This window comes from Pyxicephalus adspersus, chromosome 1, assembly GCF_032062135.1.
Source record: "Pyxicephalus adspersus chromosome 1, UCB_Pads_2.0, whole genome shotgun sequence".
NCBI classification, from domain to species: domain Eukaryota; kingdom Metazoa; phylum Chordata; class Amphibia; order Anura; family Pyxicephalidae; genus Pyxicephalus; species Pyxicephalus adspersus.
In genome coordinates this window covers 14,326,841-14,354,135 of record NC_092858.1, presented here as the reverse complement: position 1 = coordinate 14,354,135, position 27,295 = coordinate 14,326,841, and the positions used below count along the sequence as shown (strand labels likewise).

At 39.4% G+C, this 27,295-nt stretch overlaps 2 long non-coding RNA genes across 2 annotated transcripts in view; both read right to left on the bottom strand.

The window, feature by feature from the left end:
- LOC140342776 (uncharacterized) overlaps positions 1–12,929 on the bottom strand; it is a 32,761-nt gene extending 19,832 nt beyond the window's left edge. Inside the window, exon 1 of the long non-coding RNA XR_011923156.1 lies at positions 12,796–12,929. This is a non-coding gene — a long non-coding RNA (uncharacterized lncRNA). The remainder of the gene's footprint in view (positions 1–12,795) is intronic.
- Positions 12,930–16,453: 3,524 nt separating this feature from the next.
- Positions 16,454–19,256, bottom strand: LOC140342709 (uncharacterized). The gene is made up of 2 exons (XR_011923134.1): positions 18,604–19,256; positions 16,454–16,835 (listed from the first exon to the last, which is right to left on the bottom strand). It is a non-coding gene; the product is annotated as an uncharacterized lncRNA (long non-coding RNA).
- Positions 19,257–27,295: the final 8,039 nt, after the last annotated feature.

Below are 27,295 nucleotides of genomic sequence, written 5' to 3'. Positions count from 1 at the left end.
ACCAATATCTGAACTTTGTGATTTTACAACAAAGTTAAGATATATAATTACATGGAGAATATTTGTATGATATAATATAAATATATTTACTCACAAGCCTAATGCCATCTTATTTTCTCTTACTAACATGAATATTTATGAGCATATTTCACGATCACCTAGTTTCCTCTCATTGATTGTCCTTTGATCCCTTCAGAAGCAGAATGCATACTTTAGAACTTGTGGAAATTTTCTCAGTCACTTACAAAATGATAGCTCATTCTGTGGTTCTTTCCTATCAGGCAAAATTAAATCAAGCCCATCATTTCTCCAATCCTCATTTGCTCCTATTGTTGGACATGGATCTGTTTTTACCCTACCATCTCCTGTTGGCTAATTTCACAGGTCAATGTGTCATTTCATCAGATATTTTATGTGGGCTTTGTAGTATTTTTCATGTGAATTCATGTTCAGTCTTTCTCTAGCATGTCTAATTTTTGTGATGCAGCTAATGATATATTGTGTGAAATTTGTGCTATATAGCATTAACATATTACAACAGTTTTCAATAAAGATTGCACTAACTGCGATTGATTTTATTTGTCATCATGCCTAGAAATGGCCTTAAATATCCAGAGAGTTTGTTACATGTGTGGTTCATTCACCACAAAAGCACAACTTTGCCAAATTACCACAGAACTCAAGATATACAAATTATATTTCGGCCGTCCACTGGCTGACCACGATAAATCCTGGGCACCACCTGTCATCTGTACCAGTTGCGCCAACAGGCTGCATGACTGGCTAAAATCAGCGTAAAGCAGCAATGCCATTTGCAATCCGGATGGTGTGGAGAGAACAGCAAGACCACCTAATAGACTGCTATTTTTGCTGCGTCAACAAAAGTGGATTCTCAGGTAAAACTAATCACAAAATTGTATATCCCAGCCCTGATTATTCAATTAGTTCTGGTACTGCCACATGATGGATTTGTTTCTGTACAAGGTGATGAGGAATGCGCTGGAGTTGCAGCCAGTTACAACCCTGAACTGTCTGATCCGGACTACTTGGCCGATTCAGAACCAGAGCTGAATGATCTCGTTCAAGACCTAAATCTCTCCAAAGAGAAAGCAGAACTTGGAAATCATGGGAGGGTGACGTCTGGGGTGCTCCCGCAGCCTTAAGGAAAGCAGCTGTCAATTGTCCTACATGATCCATCTACAATATGTTATCCACCTGTGACCTCCCAGAGGAAATAGGCAGCTGGGAATTCTCAAAGGTAATCCTATATGCAACTTATGGTCTTAATGCCAAGCATCAACTGTGTTATACCAACTTTACTACACAGTTACTAGCCACCCATGACTCCTCATTTAAGATACCCAGAAAATGCTGTTGCTTATCCACTCAAGATTTAAAATCTGAATTACACCAGTCCTATACAAAGTATAGGGAAGATATGGCTTTTCAATATATTTTATCTACCACAGGGTCAATAGATGCCTGGAGATTTATTTACCCCCTGGACATGGATTATACACACACACAAACTATTCATTGGTGCATCGTATGCCAACTACATTGGATACAACATTGGTGGGCCTGGATCTGCTTTCGAGACTCCAAAGCAGTTCATCAGTTAGGTATAAGCAACTACCAATTTCACTGAAGTATAGATACTAGCGAGTAGAGATTTTCTTTGACTTTTTCCTCACTACCTTTTTTTAGGTGATGAAGCCTTCCACCAATACGTTACACATTGGTGAAAAGAATATATGTAGCACAAGTCAGATACTCATAATGGGAGACCATTAAAGCTATCTTTTGGGGTGCAAATTATGGCCTATAGCATTTAGAATTGACATGTAAGCCTTTAAAAAAATTTCACTAAAATTTGTATTCATGCAAAATGCTGTTATGTTGTGTCACCAAAATATCATGAATCGTAAGGACACCATATTTTCAAATTGACATACAAATCTGGCAAACTACTTACTGGCATCCTGGCCAAATATATATATATATATATATATATATATATATATATATATATATATACATATATACATATATACATATATACATATATACACACACACACTGGAGTATAAGCCGAAGCTGTGCTGGTATGGGGGGGGAGAATCATGCTTTGCTGTGTCAGATATCAGTTTAACTGGAGGGGGTGTTTAGCGAAATATTTTTTTTTTTTACCTCCTATACCTGTTTGAAGGCAGGCATAGGTGGAGTATATTGAATTGCAGTGTATTGAATTTTAAACTGTATTGTAAACTTTAAAGGGTGGCTAAGTTATTTCTTCCAGAATTGGAAGCAGCTTGAGCAATCTGGCCCAGGGGCCTTTGCTTTGGCAGAATTCATGATTGCATGTGACACTTCATCTGAGGAAATTAGTGTTTGAATATGAAGGATGTGGTAGTTTCACTAAACGAATGCAAACCTGTGCCAGATAAGTGTCTTTGCCCAATTCACACATTACTGTATTAAAGGATCTGCAATATTTTTGATTATATTCCCTGCCAAATCTTGGATAGGATATGGTATGGAAAAATGTTGCAAGGTGAGCCAGTGGCTTGCCCTATTCATTTCCAAATTTGGAAAAATTCAGCACCCTTATGATTTTCTCATGTTGCATCCTCTCTTAGGATAAAGAAATTTTAAATCCCGGTTAACGATATAGGTATTACTTCCAGGTTTGAAAGACTAAGCCTAGTCTGGCTTTGTGGATACTGGATGTTGCCGATCTGCAATGTGCAAAGTCCTGATGGTGCTAGAACACACTCTGCTGCCAAGGGGCTTCTACGTTTAAGAAGCTTTATGATCTCTGGAAACATAGAAGACCCTCCACAGCATAGAGCACAATTGGCTTTATACGGTCATGGTTTGGATGGAATCCAGTGGTCGCTGTCATTTCTTAAATCCCATGTATTCGTTCCCATTTGCAACATTCCATGTAGCAGGAGCCCCGTCTTCCACTACAGTCTTTCGATAGATGAATACTACTTGTATTACTAGGGAGGTTGAACCCTGTGTAGCTTTATTGCACTACTTTCCTCCTGGGACACCGATGCCATCAAAAATTTTTTAAACTTTCACTTTACCAGCCAAGAAACATTATGACAAAATTGTATACACAAAGACTTCCTTCAATTAGTCAAACTAGTTCAGGAACTTCACACCTACATTGAGAACATGATAATATTGAAAGGGCCATACATCATAAAGGATTATTTGTCCTCCATTCAGTTAGAAGAAACAATTGAAGTGTTCAGTATTACCTTTGTATGATAACCAAATCCTACTAGGTCATAACCATCATACTCCCAGGTGATAAAGGGAATCTTTCCATATTACACCTATGTATGGTTATTTAGCCTCATTCTAACTAAAAGATGTAGATCTTGGGAATCTCTTGATATTCTTGCAGTAGGCTCCACAAGCACATCCTGAAGTTTGCTTTCTACACATTTCTTACCAATTTATAGGTTTTGTTTATTCTCACAAATGTTTTCATTATCATACTTTTACTTTTATTTTATTTATACCATATTAGAATGACACTGCAAGTAATATTTAATGGGCCTCAAAGGTGAACACTGCACACAATTTTGCAATTGTATATATTGTAATAACTCTGCAATAGTTTACAGCTACTAACCAGACTGGATAGAAAAGGAAATAACAGGCTGCTATCTTTTCCATCATGTTTTTGTCTTAAAGTGTAAAAAACCTTACAGATATAATGAAGAAAATAAAGTTTACTAAATTTACCATTTATAGTGTTTTGGTAAATATATTAATACAATGCAAATACCTGCTCATCTTGCTAGAAATGCAATGAGCCAATATCTTCCAATGCCCTTGCCCAGCTGACTGACCATGTTAGTTATCTTATGGTAGTTTGTTTTTTATAAGCATTAAACCCAGGAGGGTTGTGTCAAAGGATGTGGTCTTTAAAAGGAAGTCCATTTGAGAGCTTCTTACACATAACAGGAGAATGTGACCATTAGTTTAGGCAGCACCTACTTCCTGATATGTGAGAGATGTCCCCCAAAGCCCCTGGCAGGGCAAGCTGGGATTTACCCATGAACCTCCACAATTCTCACATTAAAGACTTATACATGTCTGTCCTCAATACAGCAATCCAAAACCTCATCCATGACCCATTTCTTCCCATCAAGATCTCCTCTGCTGGACATTTGCATGCACTCTGTACTCCCATGTCAGTCTAATGGATACTGAGCATTGGACACTCCATTAGAATGATACGGGTGTGCAGCTTACATGGAACTGGCATTTCTAAAGTGGCTGCATGGCCCAGGAAGGACTGCACAGAGCAGATTTCTCTGGATCAGCAAAAGGATACTGAAGACTGATATCTGGAAGCATGTAATATGTACATACAATGAACATGCAAAAAGTACTCATATGAAGCAAAAGACACCAAAGTAAAATAGACAAAATAAAACCAGTTCAAGTTACTGCAAAAAATGTAGGAAAATACTTACTGTTCAGTGAATATGCATTTCTTTAGCGACTCAGGCATCATTTAGTTTAAACTTTAATAGCCAGTTTACGTTGTTTCTAAAAAAAACCAGGTAGCAGAAGCTCCACCTTCTATTACACAGAGGCACTAGACAGGGGTGTCCCCATTACCACTAGCCATTTCTTCATTGACACCTGATCTGTTCTCTAGCATCACCATTAAAAATGAGGAAACAAAGGAAAATTCATCTAACGCAAGGTGCCAACTCATCAATAGTTAAGTTTCCTCCAGCCTTTCAAAGATTTTGACCCCTCAAATCTGGCATCATCTACAAGTAATCACTCATTACCTGACCTGCTCTCCACCTTACCCTTCGAAGTGCATTGGGATAAATGTTTAGGTGTTTCCTTTGTCTACCCCAGAGATATTAGAACCAGGAGGCATTAAAGAGCAATTATTCTTTGTGAGGATTGGTTAACATTTACAGAGCCAATTATGATCTTAATATAGTGTTTAAGCATCCCATGAATCATCAATCATACTGCCCAAAATCCCTATAACTGAAAAGTAGCCTGGAACACCCACTTTGGATTTTCCCTGCTTTAATACAATATTGCAAGCAAGTCCAAGGACATGCACACCTTATAGATTGGATACTCCACCACATATTACCTGTAATCCTTCCGCAAACCATCTCAATAGAAAAAGAACAGTTTTTCTTAAACTTCTACCCTAAAGTATACCCATTTCCAGATCCCCTATACAGAAAAACCGAAACCTCATCCATGACCACAGCATTAATCAATATCTCCTCTGCTAGGAGTTTCAATGCACTCTGCACTCTAAATTCTCTTCTATAGAGACTGAGCATTTGACACTCCATTGCATTGAATAGAGAAGGCAGCTTACATTGAACTAGCAGTGAAAGATTTCTAAACTGGCTGCATGGGCCAGGCAGGGCAACAAAGCCTAGTCATGAATGAAGTGACATATGTACTTTTGTAGTCCAACAGATGAAGATTCCTCATGAACATTCTGATTCTAAAGAGCATTATAACGCTATTCCAACTTCAGCACACTACGATCTCATTGTAGAGAGAAGCTGCAGCAGAGAAACTAGGTGTAGGGCCTTCATTACAGGGTGCTAGGGCAACCCAGAAGGATGCGGGGGGGGGGGTGATAATCATAGACTTGTGTTTCAAGCAAGAATCCGGGAGATGAGGTGACAGTGGAAAGCCGTGAGTCAAAAGGATGTGCCCATTTTTTCAGAAAGAACCTGGGCAAGGAGGAGGCAAGGGTTTAAGATTCCGAGTGTTTTGACAGGAGCCAAAGAACTTGAAATTGGCGATTAGGAATAGGGATGTGGTGGGACAGAAACTGACAAAGGAAGCAAGTGTTTTCAGGATGAATGGGCTGTTTAGGTCACTGCCAGTGGAAGGTCTGATGGTCTCACCATTTGGGCTAGTGCCCAAGAAAGGAGAGAGTGAGTTTAGGTTGATTCACCATTTGTCATTCCCACCACAGAAGTCCATGAATGATGGCATTGGGTGCTCAATTTCTTGTGCAATGTTTGAGAAGTTTAGCACCTTCCTGGAATGGTTAGTGGAGCCACTATTTGGATGACTGTTGATTGAGCCACTGGGTAGTTCAGTGTGCAGGGTGTGGTTAGTGACCCAGCTGCATGTGGCAGAGCATTTTGGGGTTCTTTTCGAAGCTGATAAGACAAAAGGCCAAATGTCATCACTCACCTTCCTGGGGATTAAGCGGGACTCTAGCAACAGAGAGCAGGCTGCCGTATGACAATTGTTGGCATTACAGGAATAGGTCAGGGTGGCGTGTGGGCACCTGAAGGTGGTCCAATAATTGCTGCGTAAGCCGAATTTCGCTTGTAGGGTGGCAAGGATGGGAAGAGTTTTTTTGCAGGCGATAGCACCAGTGACAGCAGGAGGGCGCTGTCCAAGTTTGTGCTTTTGTCCAGGAAGGGCAGACCTGGTGATTTAGCAGACTTTTCTAGATTCTTTTAATGGAAGGGCCAAATAATGCAGTGAACTTGGAGCTGTATATGGATGCAGCAAGTTTTCCTTATTTGAAGGTAAGTGGTGCAAAGGGGGATGGCGGAAGATTTGTGGAATTTAGTGGTATTGGACTTGTTCCCCATCATGTTTGCGGTGGAACTGTAGGGGGCAATACTGGATAACAAAGGTGTGGTTCCATTGAGACAACTTGGGTGTAGGGCAGGCCATTAACCAGTTTAGTGTCGTGGGTAGGGTTGTTGCAGCACCTGGTGTTAAGATGTTTGCAACAAAATTTTTATTTTTTCTCATCACATCCCGGGAGTATACAAAGTCATCACTGATAATTTGTCTCGTTTACAGTGGGATAGGTTTTGTATGTTGGCACTGGAGGTGAAGCAATGTGATTACCCCTTGCCCAAAGAGGCTGAGGAGGATTGCACTGGGATCATTTGAGGTATGATACGGTAGTCAGGAAGTGAGAGGACTTGGGACGCATACTTGGCGTGGCAGAAGCAGAGTTTGTAGTGTGAGCAGGTAGGAGTGCAAGGGGCTGCTGAGGATGTGCATTTGGATTGGTTGGCTAGGGAAGTCTGTGGCATCAATTACAAAGGATATTGTTCTGGTTTAAGCTGCAAGGAATGTGTGACGTCACCAAGGACTTTGTACTGTGGCAGGTGGTGAAAGGGTATCAGAGAGATAGGAGGGTGCCAGACACCAGGAGGCATAGATTTGTTGCAGGAGTTGGTGGAGAGATTGGATGGGAAGGGTGGAGGGGCCTAAGAGGGATTTGTTTCAGGCAGCATTTTTAATAGTATTTTTTGGGGCTATACAAATTAGTGAGTTGGTTAGTCCATCCAAGACCTTGCCTGGGGGCATTTTGGTGCAAGATGTTATTTGCTCTATGTAAAAAGTGAGTTTTGAGTATACGGCAGTCCAAGACAGATCATAGGGGGAAGGGATTTAAAGTGCTGTCGTTCAAAACGGGAAGGCCCCAGGTTTGCCTGGTTCAGGCGGAATTGCAGAAATATAGGCCACAGATGGGAGGGGTCCTTTGATTCATGAGGATGGCTCCTTCATGACCCATTTTCAAATTGTGGGTGTTAATATGGTATGTCTCCAGGAGCTGGAAGAGGAGACTTGGCGATATCTGGCAGAAATGGGGTGCATCCTAAGCCCATAGTAACCAATATGGTTTCTTGGTTTGTAGGATTGAGTGGGAAGGGCACGCCAAGTATGGAGCAGGGCACAGGTGTGAGGTATCTGGCTTGTACATCAAGAAAGTTGGGGTCTGGGAAGCCAAGAGTCTTGATTAGGATTTCTAGAAGGGCAACCCAATTGTGGGGTGCCCCTTTAAGTGTTGTACAGTGTGGGCCCCTGAGGCAATGCTGGGCAGCTAGGGGCCAGTGTGGTGATGATGGCATTTTAAATATTGTTGGGTGAGTAATTTTGTATGTTAAATTTATTATTTACCATGGTTTATTTGTTAAATAAACATCCACTTGCCAGACATTTTTGAGTTCAGTTAAGGTGTAAGTATCTTAGAGGATAGGGGCTGGTGAGTGGGGGGAACCTGTACTTGGAAAAAGTATGGCCTGTAGCTCAGCAATGAAATGTTAACTTTTACAAGATTATCACCAAACCCGTCTACATGCTAGGCAAGCCTCTGATCCCATTAAGACAACTCTTAGAATAGAGCAATTTGGATCCATGACATTTGGGTGATGCAACATGAGAAAATAATTTAGAGTGCTGAATTTTTTAAAATTAGAAAAAAATATAGGGCAAGCCACTGGCTCACCTGGCAATGTTTTCTATAACGCAGTTCATCCCCATCAAGGATTTGGCATGGAAAATACATTTACCCAAAGAAATCACAGATACATCTACACGAAGAACACAGTGATGGGTGACTCATCTGGGGCAGGTTTTCCTTAATTTAGTGAAACTACCACTCAGATGAAGCATCACATGTTCTGCCAAAGCCAAGGCCCTTGAGCCAGATGGCTTAAGCAGTGAATTCTACATGGTGGAAGACATAACTGAACCATTCACTAAAGTTTACAATTCAATATACTGGAATACTTACCTTCAAACTGGTTGGAGGGAAAAAAAAAAAAAAGAAATTAGACCCCAAATCTTACTGCCTTATGTCACTAACCAGGATTTATAATTTCTTTCAAAAATGTCATATGATCATGTGCCATCATTACTTCCAGGTTTGATAGACCAGGCCAAGTCTGGCTTTGTAGATCAGCAGCATCCAATATCTTCCAAGTCCTGATGGTGCTAGAACACACTCTGCTATCAAAGGCTCTCCCAAGTTCAGAAACTGTATTATATCTGGACACTGAGAAAGCCTTCGACAGCATAGAGTGGGATTGGCTTTATCTGGTCATGTTAGGAAGAAATCCAGCAGTCAGTTTATGTCATTTCCTAAATCCATGTATTCATTCTCATTCACAACAGTCCTTGTAGAAGGAGCCCCATCTTCCACTATACTGGAGGCACACCCCATCACCCCCTTACTCTTAATATAGCCATTGAACTACTGGCCAGATCTTTATTGACACCTATTCTGTTCCCTGGCACCATTCTTAAAAGTGAGGAAATCAAAGTTGCCTCTATTTGAAGATTTCTTCCAAATTCACAACGTGATATCCCAAGAATAATTTCTCATATACTTATCTTTGAGACTAGGTAATACAAATGCCTGAAAATGTACCAAACGCAATCATTTTAAAACCCAGACATCCAAAAGATTTGTGGCTCTGGGTATCTATATGCAAGGTAAAGTTGGCCCCATATAGAGCAACATCCTAGAAATTAGAATCACTAGGCAAACTCCTGATGTATGCAATTTCAAATTCTCAATTGACCAAGTTGTTGCAGCAGCAGTTGTTGACGTATTAAACTATTTTATGAGAAGAGGACATCTTAAGATTAGTTTTATTTTACTTTTATTTATGTACCCTTTTTAAACACTTCCCTATCTATTTCAGCATTCCGACCTCCAAGTAAAACTCGGACCTCCAAGTTATGGTAGATCATATTTTATAAGCACTAAACCCAACATCCATAGTGAAAACCCAGCCATAGGGTTGCCCCTCTATTTAGAACACATTAAGTTACATAGAAGAGGGTTGTGTTCCACAGTCCTACTATGACACCCCTGTCAGTACAGTCATACAGTACAGTGAATTACATGACATTTTACTGGCAGGATTAGAAGGTGAAGTGGCATACACACTTTATAAATTGGAATATCTTCAAATTGTGAAAAAAATGCAGGGTAAAAGATTGAGGCATGCAGCAATTTGGGTTTGACCAATAAAAAAAGGACTTCCATTTGAGAGCTTCTTACACATAACAGGAGATAAGGACCATTTGTTTAAGCAGCACATAACTCCTGATATGTGAGAGATGTCCCCCAAAACCCCTGGATCAGCACTGGTAGGGCAAGCCGAGATTTACCCATCAACCCTCACAGTAAAGACGTATACATGTCCCCAATACACCATCCATGACCCATATCCACCCATCAAGATCTCCTCTGCTAGGTATTGACACGCACTCTGCACTCCCAAGTCAGTCTAATGGATACTAAACAATGGACATTTCTTAATACAATCTATTGACAAATACCAAAACTACTTCTTGATTGAGCCTATTTCATATATTTACAGACCTTACCATGAAAATCCCCCACACATGGAAATTAAACTTCTACAGATCCATCAAGGTTATTAAAGTGGACAATCTTTGCAAATGCATCGATACATACATGAAATTCTAGCCAGCACCAATTTAGGGGAACTTTGTGGGTTAACCTCCTCGATTGACCCCTAAAAGTGGTTTAGTAGAGTTCTAAGCCTTTCACGGACATTTATAGGGGTCTATTTATAATGCAGTTAATGTGACATTTATTGAAACATTCCATGGTGAACCATCTTCCAGTTCTAAGTATTTCAATGGGAGCAAATGATTCTACACCAGGGAATATTTTCAATGTCAAGATTCACTGCTATATAAATAAACCCATATGAGTGTTACAATGAAAAGTTTCTGGGTCATATTGACAACGTTCAGCTGCCCCAATAAAACTGACAATAGCTGGCAAAATGACAGCTGGGAATGTGTTTTATAGTAGGAACAGCTATCAAAATGCAGCCACTCCTGTGTGATGACACTTGCAGACAATGCGCTTCCTGACAGTGTCCCTTCTAAGGTGCAGCCTCCACACACTACATGCAGTCCTTTCAGATAGCTTTGTAGTGCTCTAGTTTTCCCGAGATTAAGTAATATGAAAAAGCAGGTTAAAAAGTTTCAGACATTAGCCAACAGAATAGAAACTAGAAAAGTGGGCCAATAAAAAAAGTTTGATGCCATTTGCAACAAAGCTAGAGCAATGTACTCAAAGTAGCAAGGGTCAGGGAAGTTATAGGTAGGTAATGGACCACCGGCATCTGGTGCTGAACAACTTGGTTCTTTGGCACAATGGTTCCACAGGAAACTGTCAGCTGCTTCACCACCAAAGCCAGGCTACAGCGTAATACCGGGGCACATTACAGAGTACCCCAGAAAACTAGACAGTGTATCAGTGCCATATTCCGAGACCAACTTAGAAGCCAGCTGGTGATCCCCATTGCATTATGGGAATATACAATACTGGGGAACTCCATATCATGCACAGGACTACTGACTGGGTCAAAAATGGGATTAAGAACCTTCCTGCAAGGGTCCTCAAGAAGAAACCTCTGGTCCATTCCACTATACTGTAAAGCAGACTAAGCAGAGCTCCTGGGCTCCTTTAAGAAGCTGGCAATGCCTATAGAGTCTACCAAAACACCCAAGGGCACAGCAATCACCTGACTAAGGATTATTTCATAGACCAATGGGGGGGGGGACCTTTGCATGGACATTCTGGGTCAGAATGATATTCAATCTCAGCAGTCTACAATTTCATTGGAGAAGAATGGATTATGCAAGCTTTATAATTCTAAATTACATAACCCATTGTGTTGTAGAAAAAGGTTTTAGAAGAAACATACTCATTATCATTCTTGCTTTAGACCCTTTTGAGCCAATGTACTAGGATAAGCATGTAGCCAGCAAAGTGTGGTAACACCTGACATACAAACTTATTGGGGACCCCAACACATTTTCTGTAATTCTTCCCCAAACCAACTTAATAGAAAAGAAGCTATTTTATTTACATGCTGTGTAACTATGACAATGTTTTGACATCAAAATTTGTTATATATAAGAAATACTAAAACTGGATTCACAGACACTTATAAAAATTTCCTCTGCGAGATATGTGCATGCATTCTGCACTTCCAGTTCAGTCTAATAGAGACCAAGCATTAGACGACCTGAAAATGCAGCTTACATGGAACTGGCTCTGAAAAACCTCAAAAATAGCTGCACAGTCCAGACAACCGCAAACCCAGATTTCTCTGGATCAAAGAAAATCAGAGAAGACCATCAGAAATGAGAATGTCTGTAATAAATAAATTGATTAAAACTAAATATCATTGATAAGGATTTCTTAAATATGTTTAAATAATGGAAACACCTGTTGATATTGCTAGAAAAGCAGTGAATGCTTTCTGCCAACCGACCTATTTCACACCATAACCGTTGAGATGCATTGCTCTAGGGAGGCCCAACACAATATTATGTAGAAAGCCATGGTTTACATTACCATCCTACCCTGATGCACAGACTGATAATGGAATATGTTACATTTCAAAGAAGCCCACACTCTGAAACACTACAATGCCGTGCACATTAGGGAATTCAAACCCCTGTAGATACAGTACAGGGAGTGACATTATGTGTTACTGGCAGGATTAGAAGGTGAAAAGCTTAAAAAAAAAAAAAAAAAAAAAAAGGTAAACTGATGCAGCCACATCTTAGTACTGGTGAACTATATCAGGTTTCTGTCAAATATGGTCAATTTAATCTACAGGTATTGAATCATTTTTATTAGCCAACAGCCACTCATGATATCCAGTGCTAGGTATTTACATGTACTCGGCACTCAAAGTTCAGTCCAACAAAGACCAAGACATTAGACTCCAGTGAAATTAAAGTGCAGCTTACATGGAACTGGCAGTGAAACATTCCTGAAATGGCTGCATGGCCCAGGCAAGACCACACAGAGCAGATTTCTCTGGATCAGCAACAAGAGAATAGTCAGGGAAATCCAGATACCAGTGATAGCCATATAAATATAACAAATATGCAGTTAGCAGAATTTAGAGGAAGCAAAGAGTTAAGAAAAAAAAATAAACTTACTTAAAACCTTCACTCTGGAGGCATCCTTCTCATCTCATAGAAAGTCCACTTACATATTCTTCATATCACACTACACATCCAGGTGGTCCTTACATTGTCATTGCACCACATACCCCAGCAACTGCACAATAAGCACTGACTAATACCCCAATCTACATGGTTCTGTTCACCCAAACACTTCCTTATAAACAGGATGAGCCACCTGGTCCCTTATATTGGGAGTGTTAGGTTCTGAACACCTGAATCAGATTGCTGTTAACTCTTCCACAGATTGCTCAGTAACAAGCCATGGAGCCATAGCCAGCATGTTTTCCATATTACATCACCTGTGTGTATGTCAGGGGGTCATTTATAGGAAGATTTTCTCATCTGACATGACGAGGTAGTATGTGGCCCTTATCTTTGGGCTATAGTATTATTTAACAAAAAGGATCAGTTTAGACTTCTCCATCCTGATCTGCTGCAAAGTACATGTATTTGCATGATGTGGTGTCATTTAACTTACATTAACCTCCTGGGCGTTACACTGAGGTCTAGATTTCTGTACCAAAAGCTTCTATCAGTAGTAATCAGATTGTCATACAATGTATGACAATCGGATTGCAATACAACGTTTGTTTATATTTTTAACCACCTGGGAAAAGTTCGGGTTTAACACTTTTTGCAAGTGTTTTTACCCCGAACTATGTCGGGTTTAACGCCCAGGTAGTTAATACACATGTATTGTGATATGCTGTGTCATCCAAAATGCTGCATGGCCATTTTATTCTGGCATTCCTAAAACAACTCAGTAGAACAGCAAGGTAAGAATGAACCTTTAATATGAACATTGCATATAATTTACACCATATTAGAATAACTCTGCAAGTAATATTTTATAACAACCAAAAAAAAAAAAAAACCAAAAAAAAAAAACCTGGAAAGTAAGAAAGGAACAGCACATGTTGCTATTTTCCCTGTAGTCTATAAAAATGTTGGCTGCAGGGGGGAAAGGTCTGGTCTCACTGGGCTTCTGTTTCCTCCATATCTCAGCCGTCAAGTTTTTGTCCGAGACTTGAAGTGTATGAAAACCTTAAAGATAATAATTTCTCATTTGATCCCTTATATTCTATTAAATATACAATTACATCAATTTGTAATATATTTTAATACATGAAAATAATTGTTGATCCTGCTGGAAATGCAATGAGCTGATAACTTTCAGTGCTTTGTGCCTGCTGATTGTTATCAGTTTTTGTCCATTTAACCATAACTGTTATGGTTATGCTGAAACCCATTGTTTATAGTTTACACCAGTAATGCCCAACCATCAGGGGTCCGCATTTGATATTGGTATAAAACTTGCGGGGCCACAATGCAAACAAACATTAAAGATGTATGTTTAAAACAAGAATAGGTTTAATTTCAGATTGAATTAAATTGAAATCTTTCAAATTACTGTAACATACATGCACCAAATAATAGAGATGACAAGAAAAGAAATCAAGAATCTCTGCAATGGATACTTCCAGAGAAATGAAATTCACCTGACAGCAAGGGTGTTCATGTTCTTACTACTACATCTCCCTGTTCCTGAGAAATTAGGGTTCACAGAAGATAAGTGGCCAGATATGTGTGACAGGGTAGCACAGTAGGACAGGTATAGTTTTTCTTATCTTGTAATGGCACGACAGCAATAAAATTTTAGGGGGAGTTAGCCACAAGAGTCCCCACCTAATATATACTTACAGCTTCCCTTTCAGGAGAAATTGGGGTTCAAAGAACATAAGCAGACATTTATATGTGACAGGGCACCATAGTAGGTAGGAGTGATACCATTTTAGTGTGGGGGGGGGGGAGGTGGCCACAAGAGTCCCCCCCTTTTTCTAAATTTCCCTTCCTCTATTGGTAAAGGGAAATTTGGGTTCACAGAAGGTAAGTGGCCAGCTATATGTGATTGGGTAATATGGTATAACAGGTATAGTTTTTCATATCTTGTGAGTGATGAACTTTTAGGGGAAATTAGCCTTAAGAGTCCTGCACATGCAGGCACATTTCCCTGTTGTTGGGTATAATATTTTAATGGGAAAGGAGTAGGGGGACAAAAGGAGTTTCTTATTGGCTCCCACATTTCCCTTTGCCAACATCCATCGGTTCCAGAGAAATTGGGGTTCACAATGTAAATGTCCAGCTTTGTGTAACAGGCAGCTCACCAGATGCTCAGTCTTCCGCACTGCAGTGTCTGCAGATTTGACTCCAGGCATTATTGCGAGGTACTAAATGTCTCCCCCGAGCCAGGGTTGCATGGCATGAGGAAGGTGTACCGTACCGAAGGTAACCGCACCCCAACCTGAACAAAGTGACTTGAAGTTTTGTGAACCTTAAGGGGTACCATAGCCTACAGACAATTGGCAGTACCCTAATGTTCATTGCCATAATAATGGATCCCATGAGGTCCCCAACATGCAAACTCAAGTTGGGGGCCCTGGTCTTAAAATAGTCCCCCTTAATGTAAAAATATCTGTTATTTGATTTTGTGCTTGTGACCCTGTAACTGGCAACTTGTTATGTATAGAGAGCTTAAAATGGATAAGTAGCAGCTCTTGGCATTCCGTGTACCCTGAAAATGGTACATTTCTATGGCAAACAGTGAAGGAGATATGAGGATTTACACATGGGAATAATGACCGCAGCATAGACACAGGAAACAGTTCTCATGCTGCTGCTGGATTATCAGACAGTACAAGGTGGGCAGGGAGCAGCTCCCACTCCAGGCAGCACAATCTCAATAGAGAAACATAGGAGATGCACGCGCCCCATCCCTGGCGTGATGGAACAGGACGTGTAGAGGGCTGGATCAGACAGCTCAACACATACGGCCTGCCACCTGCAGTTTGGGCACCCTTAGTTTACACCAACATTCTACGTTAATGTGCACTGAAAGAAAAATCAGTCAGAATTTGAATGGGAATAAAGGTAGTTTAAATACCCTGGATTTTGCCTTTTTTTCATGGACCCTCCTTCACAAAGTTGACATGGATCAGTTTTCTCTGAATATCTTTAAGCATAACAAGACTTCACATTTAACATTTGGTTTTTGACAATGACAAATCAGATATTACACACTGTGTTCCCCATAGAACATCTACCAATTTTATTAGTATTACTACTAGGGATAAGTGAGAATGCCTCGGACATTCTCGCAAAAATTTCCTTGAACCTCCGATGGGTCCGCCAACTGATTTCATGGACCCATTGACAGATCGAGGAAATTACAGGAGGAGTACCACAGCTGCATTTATGAATACAGCACATACATGGGTATCCTCTTGTGCGTGATCCCCAGGCACTAGAGAGGAAATGAGGGCAAGCACTCATTTAACCTCTAGTGCCTGGGAAAGCAGGAGGAGTACCCTGGCTCCATTCATGAATGCAGTTGTAAAAATCCTCCTGTGCACGATCCCCAGGCACTGGAGGTTAAATGAAGGGAAGGAGTCTGCTTACTGTTACCTACAAAGATTTCTCAGGTTAGGAGGATAGGGTTCCGAAAGGCAACATCAATGTTCCAGCTAAGGGTCTCATTCGACTGAGCTGGATTAAAAAAAAAAAAAAAGTCCACTATCAGAAATAGAAAGAAGTCAGCTGATAAAATCATAAGAAAGTACTAAGAACAAAAATGCAAAGTGAAGGGGAACTTTATTTACAAATGCAAAATATTCACTGAACTGGTCATAGTTTGATAATCTTTATTAAAACTACACAATATTTATCTTTAGTTCAATATTCTGTCATGTCAAAAAGGTAGAGAAACACATTAGTCCGTCAGGCAACCTTTGTTTGGGCACTCTATGTTGAGTCAAAAAGACACAATGGTGGTGTTGTTCCATTTGTGGAAGCGGGGTCCACCCATCCAGTGTGACTGAATGTATGTTTACTCTTTGCAATCAGCTCCCATATGACATCTAGGTGCGATCTGGCAGAGGTTCTGTGCAGTGGTGGAGATCTTCAGGCCTTTTCACAAGATTTGGGTGGGTTGCAAGGACTTTCTGGATGTTTCCAAGCTGGAGAAGAGAATTAAACATGAGAAAGGCAAATTGTGTAAAATATATTTTCACTTTTGTTATGGTTATCTGTATTGTTGGCAAATTCAAATACCTTAGTAGTAGTAAAATATAGATAAAACACCAAAGTCAGTTCCAATATTTGCTCAGTGCAAAGATCTGTCCCTGTTTTTTTTTTTTTTTTATCTGCCACTAAATGTCTTCAACCTGAGAGCCGTCTTGCAGTGATGGAGAAGCCACACAGTAATTTTCTGCTTTCTATTCATATTAGCATTGTGCTTTCTCCTGACAATCTAGGCTCTGCTATAGACAGACTACATGTGGCCAATAGGCCAAAGAAGGTACTTGCATGGTTTGGATTTAAAAAGCCATTTATCCAGCATTAAGAACACAAAACTATATCATGTGTCAGACAGCTGGTCAAAACATGGGCATGAGGGGGCAATACAAAAAATACAAATACAAAAAAATAAAAGGCACTCTACATTTACACATTGCAATCAATTAGAGACCACAATGTGAGCACCTCAAAAGGACTCCAAATAGCTGGTTGGCAGAAAGATCAGGGACAACCAGCCTGGTCATTATACCATGATTCTCAATGAGGAACTAGTGCCCACATGATTACTAAAAGGTGCCATATTGCAGCCAACTGTAGGGGCTGTGATATTCTCTGACCTCCCCTTATCCGATATTTTTTGTCCTAACAACCAGGGTCTTTACAGACCCTCTAGGGTTACAACACCCAGTGTAAAAATTGTCTAGCAAAAAGAGTCTAGCATCTCCAGGTGTCATAAAACTCTGGTAATGTTAGAGTGGACCCTGAGCTGGATTTAGAAACTCTCTTTACATTTGCAGTGTGTGGCGCTGTATAAAGTAGTAGTTATCAGATTTGTAGCTGGATTTTGAGACCAAGAACTAGCCTTCTAGGCCTCAGGAAAGCCTGGAACCATATGTAGCCAGTTCTGGTGAACCACAAGTCACAGTCATAACTAGCTTGGTCTCTGAACTCTGTATTCTGTGGCAATTAATCTGGGGGTTGACAGTTCATGAAGTTATTCATAACAACATTTTAGAAGGGTCCACCGTGCATTGCAATACATGTGGAGATGGCCTCACCCTGCTGTCATTAGATGGTCCTATTAGTCCCACCTCTGTGGTTGGCAAAAAAAAAAAAGCCATTTAAGCCTAGCATGGGAAGCTCTCATTGATACCCATTGTGTTGCTAAGGCCAGCAGCTCTGACTAATAACTTAGACTTTATACAGCAACCTGGACCAAGGCAAAACAACTACTTAATTATAATATAACATTTTTTTCCCTTTATTTTATTCATTTTCCACTGTTGCCATTTGACCAGTCTATTTTTCTGTAATTATGTGTTTTTTTTTTACTTATTAAACACTATAAAGCAGATTATCTGTATGCTCCAAGTAGAAATAATGGCTATGGCAGCAGGTGACAGAGCGTTTTAAAGCATACCAGTGCATGCTTCCACCTGAGCACATGGTGGCAATCTACCTATGATGTTTGTTTGGTAAGGGGTAACCCTTGCCCCATGATGGCCCTTTCCAGCTTGCTGGTGAGTGGACTGTTGCAGAACATACAAGAAAATTTTAAGCGGACGTGTGTCGGGTAGGCATTCATCACAAGTGCAAAACATATGTTTGCCCAAACTAAATTACCAAATGTCTACTTGAGAATGAGAGATACAAGGGTGTCAATGCTTTAAATAAAAAAAAATAAAAAAAAAGTTTACAATTCCATACTATGTTATTTTCTGCAGTAAATCGTAAAAAGTCATTAGGATGATGCTGGCGTTGGGTCTTCTAGGTCTGGTACCACAGTCTTATTGTCATTTGATTCTGCAGGCCATTGGCTCTGGGTTCCAGTTGGAATCAATTGTTTGTGGGGTTCCAGAAGTTCAAGGTGATTAACGGTGTCAGGATAGGATTGGGTTTCTCCTGGGTTTCAAGGTCATCCTGTGGAATCTGTTGTTTTAACTGGGTGGGAAGGGACAGTGGTAAAAATTTATTGTTACAGCTCTAAAACGGACCACACAGAAATTAGATGGTATAATCTAACTAATATTAACAAATAGGCTTACAAATAAAATAGAGGTTTAAACAAGCAAAGTATTTTGGGCAAGGGTTCAGCTAGAGAACCCATTCAATTTATGGCAGATGGATCTACAAAGTAATTATTGGTAAATGTAAAGACCAATACTGATTAAACACAACATTAACATGCTACAAGGAAACCCAATCACAATGGGGACCTGAGAGCACATACTCACACTCAATAGAAGCCAGAGATTCATGAATCCCCTTGTTTCCTTCAGATTTGTCTAGGGGTTCCACATGTTGGACCTGTGGTTTAGAGGTATGCTAAATTCTCCATTTTTGGATCATATGACTTATAACCTGGGACATATGTAATGGGTTTCTGGCAAGACACCCAGTGAAAAGGTCAAATCTTTTAACATACCAAGAAATGGCACAATATACAAATGCATAGCTTTTCCCCAAAGCAGACTTTCTACAGGAGTGCGTTATTGCAGACAGGTGTGTCAACTCCACTTCATCTCAAAGCTTGCCACTGGTCTGTTCCATTTAGACCCGAAGAAGCTACGCTGGGTCGCCTGGGCTGAGCCTGGCCAATACATCTGGGCTGAGCCTGGCTCATGGAATTAACCTCTATTAAAAGACAGAATCTAAGACCAATTCAACCTACAAACAGTGAGGAAACATTTTCAAACTTTTCCATCTATGGTAATCCACCCATGACCCAGTGGGATGATTGGTAGCCATTACTGCTCAATTTGAATCTTCAAAGTTATTCTTCTATTCAATTTTTTGGTGCTAATGGTAATAACTTCATGGTTACTTACCATCCATGACTCCACATTTGTCATAGCCGAAGACCTCAATACAGTGTCTAATCTGGCGGAAGATCAAAAACTTGAATGATATGGATTTTCAATCCTTTACCACTAATTTAATAAAAAAAGTACCTGGTGAAAGAAAAAACTAAAATTTTCAATTCAATATAATTCATCAATACTTCCCTTTAATTGCAATTAGAAACTCATTCATGCCAAACAATAAAATATATCAAGGATCAGTTAGATCCTGGATCGTTCCACCCTATATTAAACCGGGATGTTAAATTTCTTTAAAAAATCTTAGCTTATCTGGCATCATTACTTCCAGGTTTGATAGACCAGGCCCAGTCTGGCTTTCCAGATGATGGATGTTGCTGTTCAGCCTAGTACCATCAGGACTTTGTACTTGAACACACTCTGCTATCAAAAGCCTTGTGGAGTCCACTTTATTATCTCTGGACACCAATAAGGCCTCTGTCTGCATAGTGGGATTGGCTTTTGGTCATTGGCAGGATGAAATTCAGTGGCCAGTATTTGTGGTTTGTTTAACCCATGTAGGAGCCCGTCTTCTATTACACAGAGGCACTAGACGGGGCTGTCCCCTATTACTACTGGCCATATCTTCATTGACACCTGATCTGTTCTCTGGCATCACCATGTAAAGGGAGGAATCAATTTGCTCTATTCAATGACTTATTTCTTTAAAATCTGCAATGTTATATCCCAAGATTAGTTTTCTCATAACTGCATTTGAGACTTTCCGGCTTTTGTATCAACTATTCTAAAAGCCCTTTAATGAAAGCCAAGAATCCTAAAGATATGGGGCTCTGGGTATCTATATGCAAGGTAAAGTTGGACCCACGTTGTATAACCTAAATGAGATGTACTTTTTGTGAAATATAAGTTCCGTTATGAATAGAGAAGGCAGCTTACATTGAACAGGCAATAAAACATTTCCAAAACCCTCTGCATGGCCCATGCAAGTCAACACAGCCCAGATGTTTTAGGATCAAGAAGAGGAGTGGAAGACCATAAGGGAAAATTGGAAACCAAATGTAACTGCAATAAACATGTTATCTTTTGAATAGTACTCCGAGGAAGAAACTTGTGAAGGTTTTAAGTTTATCTGTTCGTTCTAATGGACCATTAACCAGTACCTATACTCATGAACATCTACCTCTATGGATTTTATCTGTCGCTTTACTTGCTGCCTTATAAATGACAAAGCCTTGCAACCATACCTCACACATTGGTGGAAAGATTATGTGTTATAAATTAGATCCTCACATACTTGGAAACAAATTATGCCCTTTAGCTTAGCTATGAAATGTAAACTTTTATAATATAGGATATCACCAAGAATATCTACATGTTAGGCAAGCCTATGATCACGTTAAGACAACCCTCTCCTCTTAGGATAGAGAAATCTGGGTCAATGTGAAACACTTATGACGTTTGGGTGATGCAATATGACAGTTATAAAGGAGGAATTTTTAAATTTGAAAACAAGTGGGACAAGCCACTGGTTAACCTTGCAAAGTGTTATTCTATACTGTAGCATGTTATACCAAAGATTTGGTAGGGAAGATCCAATATTCACCAAAATATTTCTCATACACAAGAACTGGGATGAGTTTTCCTTAATTCAGTGAAGCCACCACATTCTTGTAAAGATGATCTTTCATATCTAAACTCTGCTATTTACTCATATGAAGTGTCAAATACAATCAAGAGTTCTTCCAAAGCAAAAGCCCCTGAGCCAGGTAGCTTAGGCAGTGAATTCTATAAGTACCTGGTGGAAGAAATAACTGATCCACTCACTGAGGTTTACAATTCAATAATTCATACTCCACCATTATTTCCTTGAATCGTGTTATACGCTCCCATAAAAGTCAAGCTAAAAAAAAAAACCCAAAAACGCATCAGTTAGACCCCAGATTTTACTGCCCTATATCGTTTAAGATTTATAATTTATTTCAAAAATGTCCGCCAATCATCTCACATCATTACTTTGAGGTTTGACAGACCAGGCCCAGTCTGGCTTTGAACTTGGGGGAACAGCAGCATGCAAACTTTAAAACACTCCAATGGTGCTAGAGCACACTGCTATAAGGGGATTCTCCGGAACAGAAGCTGTATTCTCTGGACACCAAGAAGGCCTTCGACTGCATAAAGCAGGATTGTTTTATAAGGTCATGGTTAATTATAAAATTCAGTGGTCAGTTTATGTCTGTTCCTAAATCCATGCATTCTTCCTAGTTTGCAACAGTCCATGTAGCAGGAGTCCCGTCTTCCACTATACAGAGGCACCCCCAGATCTTTTATCGATTTATTAATCAAAACCTGCAATGTGATATCCCAAGTTTAATTTCTCAAATATCTGCATTTGGGACATTCAGGCATTTGTATTAACTATTCTAAAAGCCAATCATTTTTAAAAGCTAGGGATTCTGATCTGTGGCTCTGGGTATCTACATGCAAGGTGAAGCCAGCTCCATATAGCGCAACCTACCTAGGAATCCAAATCACTAGGCAAAGTTCAGGGATGTACTCAAGTAACCAAATTGTTGTGGCATGAGATTAATGTCTTTTATGGGAAGATGCCATCTATGATTAGTTTTGCACATTTATTTTATGTTCTTTAAACTATCCCTTTTCTGATCTAGCATTCGGACATCCAAGAATTATCATCCACTTTCATACATTTGACATTGTTTTTTTGCATAGAAAAGACTAAACGGGATCACTCTAAAGTACATTTTGGGGTGAAGGTACCTGACAAGGATATAATCTGATTTACCTAGGGATAGCACCCTTTTATATCAGGGGACTACTGCACGTTCTAGGATATTTCTAATTTGACAAGGGATATCTATTATCATGGAACTGATAAGCAGAGAAAATCATAACACTGCATGGTGTCCACTGTCCTTTCTGCACAGCTACCACTTAGACATAGCCAGGCTTTTCGCAGCTCAGTATAAGATGTACCAGCTCTGTGAGTCAAGGGGAACAATAATATCTGCAAACCTTTTAAATGAGGAAGGCAGCTCTTATCCTTTGTTACATTTGGCCTCCTTAACCCCATCAACATTTTGGTATTATGCAACTAAACACACACCTTACTCATATGTGTAAACACAGCAAACAAAAATTCCTTTGACCTTTCCTAAATTGGTCCTTCTACAGGTATAAAGTTTGAAACAAAATCGTGTAAAAATACTTCATTTAAAAAAATTAGATTTTTTATTTTTTTAAAAAATATACTCCTATATTATACTGTAAAATAAATGTTCATGAAAACAATGTACTACTTTGAAACAAATCCAATGTAATGCATTCGATAGTTATTTGTATTGAATGCAATACAAATGGATTTTGAATTTCCTGCCGCGCCAGCAACGTACACACATCACCCGTCACTCATGGTGTGAAGACAGACAGGGATTGCGGCAATGGATGATGGCGGATCAGGTAAGGCTGTATTTACCATTACTTCCCATAGGTTTACCTACCTCAAGGGTGACTCAGGGTTACCTCTTTCAGCAACTTTTCTACCCCGAGCCACAGTCTGGGTTACAGCTAGGGAGGTTAAATAAAGAGATGAGCCCAGTTATTTCAAAGCTATTGTTTATAATTAGAAACTAATCACTGGCATGGTACAAATGGATTGACAAAAGGCCAATGTGGTTCCCATCTTCAAAAAAGGGAGCAAAGTCATTACCAAGTAACTACAGACTGGTAAGTTAAACTTCCGAAGTTGGAAAGATCCTAGAGAGTTTGATAAGAACCACAGTGGAGTTTCTGCTAGAAAATATGATAGTCAGCTTGGATTCAAGAACTGAAGTTTGACAAATTTACTCTTTATGAGGAAGTAAACAGTGGAGTAGCAGTTATCTAGTGTACTTGGCTAAAGCATTTGACACTGTACCCCACAGACTATTATACAAGTTAGGGTCGATAGGTTTAGGAAAGACAATCTGTAAATTATTAGATAGAGAACTGGCTTAAAGGTTTAGGAAAGACAATCTGTAAATTATTAGATAGAGAACTGGCTTAAAGATAGCATCCAGAAAGTAGTGATTAATGATATGGACTCTGCCTGGTCTGAGGTTATTAGTGGTGTACCCCAGGGTTCAGTGTTGGGACCTTTACTGTTTTACATCTTGTTATATGATAAAGGGTTTGGAATTAAAAGTACCATTTATGGGTTTGTAGATGACACCAAACTATGTAATTGAACCAAGTCTATAATCTACAAGCAAATGGAAAATACCATTAATATTGAAAAATGTAAACATATGCACTTACTTAGGGGATAACATGCATGCTTCATGGTGCCTAAGGGGAATTCAGAAATGGAAAAGTATCTGGGGGGTTCTGGCAGATCACAGACCTAATAGAATGCAATCCCAAGCTGTAATTTCTAAAGCTAGCAAAGTACTTTCTTGTATTAAAGAGGAATAGACTGCAGAGATGGAGACATAATCCTGCCCCTGTACAAAGCATTGGTCAGACCACATCTGGAATATGCAGTCCAGTTAAAAAAAAAAAAAAAAAAAAAAAAAAAAAAAAAAAGGACATTGTGGAACTGGAGAGAGTGCACAAAGGAATAGAGGAGCTCCACTATGAGGAGAGATTAGCTGAATTGAATCTATTCTCTTGAGAAGAGACATTTAAAGGGGGGATATGATCACCCTGTATAAATATAAAAGTGGTTTATATAGAGAACTCTCTTTATCAACTATTCACTTTACAACTGTTACAAAGGACAAAAGGGCACTCAAGTCTGGAGGAAAAGAAGTTTAAGCTCTGGATAAGGAAGGGATTCTTCACTGTAAGGTCTATGAAAACATGGAAAAGGCTTCCTTAGGAAGTAATTTTAGCAACTACTATAGATTGCTTTTAAAAAAAGCTGGATGCTTTTCTAGAATCACAGAACATAACTGGGGATTAAGGCTTTAAAAGTAAAGATATCAGACTGTTGATCCAGGGAACATCTGATTGCCTCAGAATCAGGAAGGAATTTTTAATTCTGTTGCACCAAATTGTACCAGGGTTTTTTTTGCCTTCCTCTGGACCAACTATGTCCATTGGGATTTAAATCAAGGATATGTTTATTTCCTGTGGTTGAACTTTATGGACTAATGTCTTTTCAACCTGGCTTACTACACAACTATACTCAAGTTACCTGAACAACACTCCACCTTTCCCTTTGTACGTCAGAGCTCAATTTTTAGGTCTCTCCCATTGTCTAACCTGGAGATGTTGGGATAAGGAGGGCTTAAAATAAGAGTGATTATACTTAGTGAGTATTGGCATGAAATGGTGGTTTACCATTTACAGAGCTTATTATGCCTTTAGTGAATAGGCACCATGTGAATCAGCCTGGATCAACTGCCCCAAATACCTAGAACACCTGCTAAGGAACTTCCCTGCTATATAAAAAAAAAAAAATTGTGGAAGCAAGTTTTTTGATACATAGACATTACTCCTATTTCTAGGAAGATGGAACCCATTGTAGGTGTATGCCAGCTTTTCTCCTGTGACACAGATGCCATCTTTGAAAATGTTCAAAGACTTTAAATTTCTATTTTTGCAGCCAAATCATTATGACAAATTGGATACACAAAGATTCTTCAATTAGTGAACTAGTTAAGCTACTTCACAAGCTAATGCAGATTGACAAAACATTTGATCTAAATGCCAGACACCCACACAGAGAACATTATATTATTCATGTATGGCCCTTTCCTAAATAATTCTTTGTCCTTTATTGAGTCAGAAGAGACAATTGAAGTGTTTATTATTACCTTGGTATGATAACCAAATGCTACTAGCTCATGATCATCATACTTTAGTTGATAATAGGGGGACCTTTTTATCTTTTATTTCTATCTTGCTTTATATATGCCATAGAACACCCAACTAAAAACTAATCAAGTTGCATTTCATAAAGGTCCAAACTCTACACTAAAACACGCTACAATACATAACAAGTGCACATTAGGGATTTTAATTACATTTTATCTCTATTCTGGAAAAAAAATCCAATAAAAACATGTTACATGATGTTTTTGCATGGTTTTTTATAATCATTCAGCAAAACCTCCATCGTGTAAATCCAGCTGTAGCATTGTCCTCAGATCTTTGGAACAGAACTCATCCTTTAGTTACAGGAAGGATGGTGGTGTTCTGCAGTCCTATGGTGACACCCCTGTAGATACAGGAAGTGTTACTGGCAGGATTAGAAGGTGAAAAGAGAAAACCTACCCGATAGGCATAATTGATGCAGAGGAAAGTAAAAACCCTTGTAGAGCATTATTCAATTCACTCAAAAAAAAAAAAAAAAAAAAAAAAAAAAAAGAAAAATATTCTTCCCAATTTCCTAAGGCAATGCATTATTCCCTGAAAGTCTTGATGTCACTCAATTGAAACTTTAAAATTATATTCTGTACTAGAAGAGCAATAACATTTTTCTGAAAATCTAAAGAAAGTGGTGAAAATCACTTCTGACTGCAAAGAATAAACTCCTTTAAACACAAGGAGGGCCCCATTGCCACAGATGGCTACACATCTGGATCCAGCTTCTGGGTTAACATATGTATAATTTACAAAAACCAAAAACAGACCAACAAAACCCCCAAGCAATGAGGAAGACAGCTTTGGTTCCCAGCATTGCCAAAACAGCCATATTCAGGTCCACATGCCCATTCACCCCTCGTGCGTTAAGCAATTCCAGCACGCCAACACTTATGGCTTAGTATAAATGGCCACACAATTGTACAATGAATAAGGAGTCATAAGTTCCTCCTTGAAGCATAGAAGACCTTCGCATGTCATTCTTTGGGAGACAACATTATTTCCAACCCCAGCACACTAATCACTGTATATTTTTTAGAATGGATTATGCAGGGTTTGTATTCTAAATGACAATCCATTGTGTTGTAGAGGCTTTTTGGAAAATGCATGCTCATCCATTATACTGTACACAATATTGAGCCACTGTGCTGTGAGAAGCATGCAGTAAGCAAAGTGTGGTAGCATTTGGCATGCACACTATAAATCTGTCAAATTTGTGACAAAAGGAGGGTTAGACATCTGCAACCTACAGCCACTCAAGATCTTCTCTGCTAGGTAGTTGCATGCATGCTGTACTACAAAGTCATGGTCTAATGGAGACCGAGTATTTTACACTCCATTAGAATGACTCCGTGATGCAGCTTACATGTAACTGGCTGTGAAACATTTCCAAAGTTGCTGCATGGACCAGACAAGATCACACAGTAGATTTCTTCATATCACAAACGTGAAAAGTAGAACGCATACAGGGAAATCTGGAAAGAGGTTATAAATATACCTACATCTAACATGCAGTTACCCTTTAAAGGAGTATCAGACAAAGCAAAAACCATTAATAAACCTACGTGAAGCCTTTACTCTGGAGCCATAATGGACATGTCTGAATGACAGCTTGCATATTCTCAACCCCAAACCACAGTTCCAGGTTATGCTAAGAGTTACCCAGTTAGTCAGATTAAAAAAAAAAGGAAAATAAATCCAAAGAGAAGAGAAAT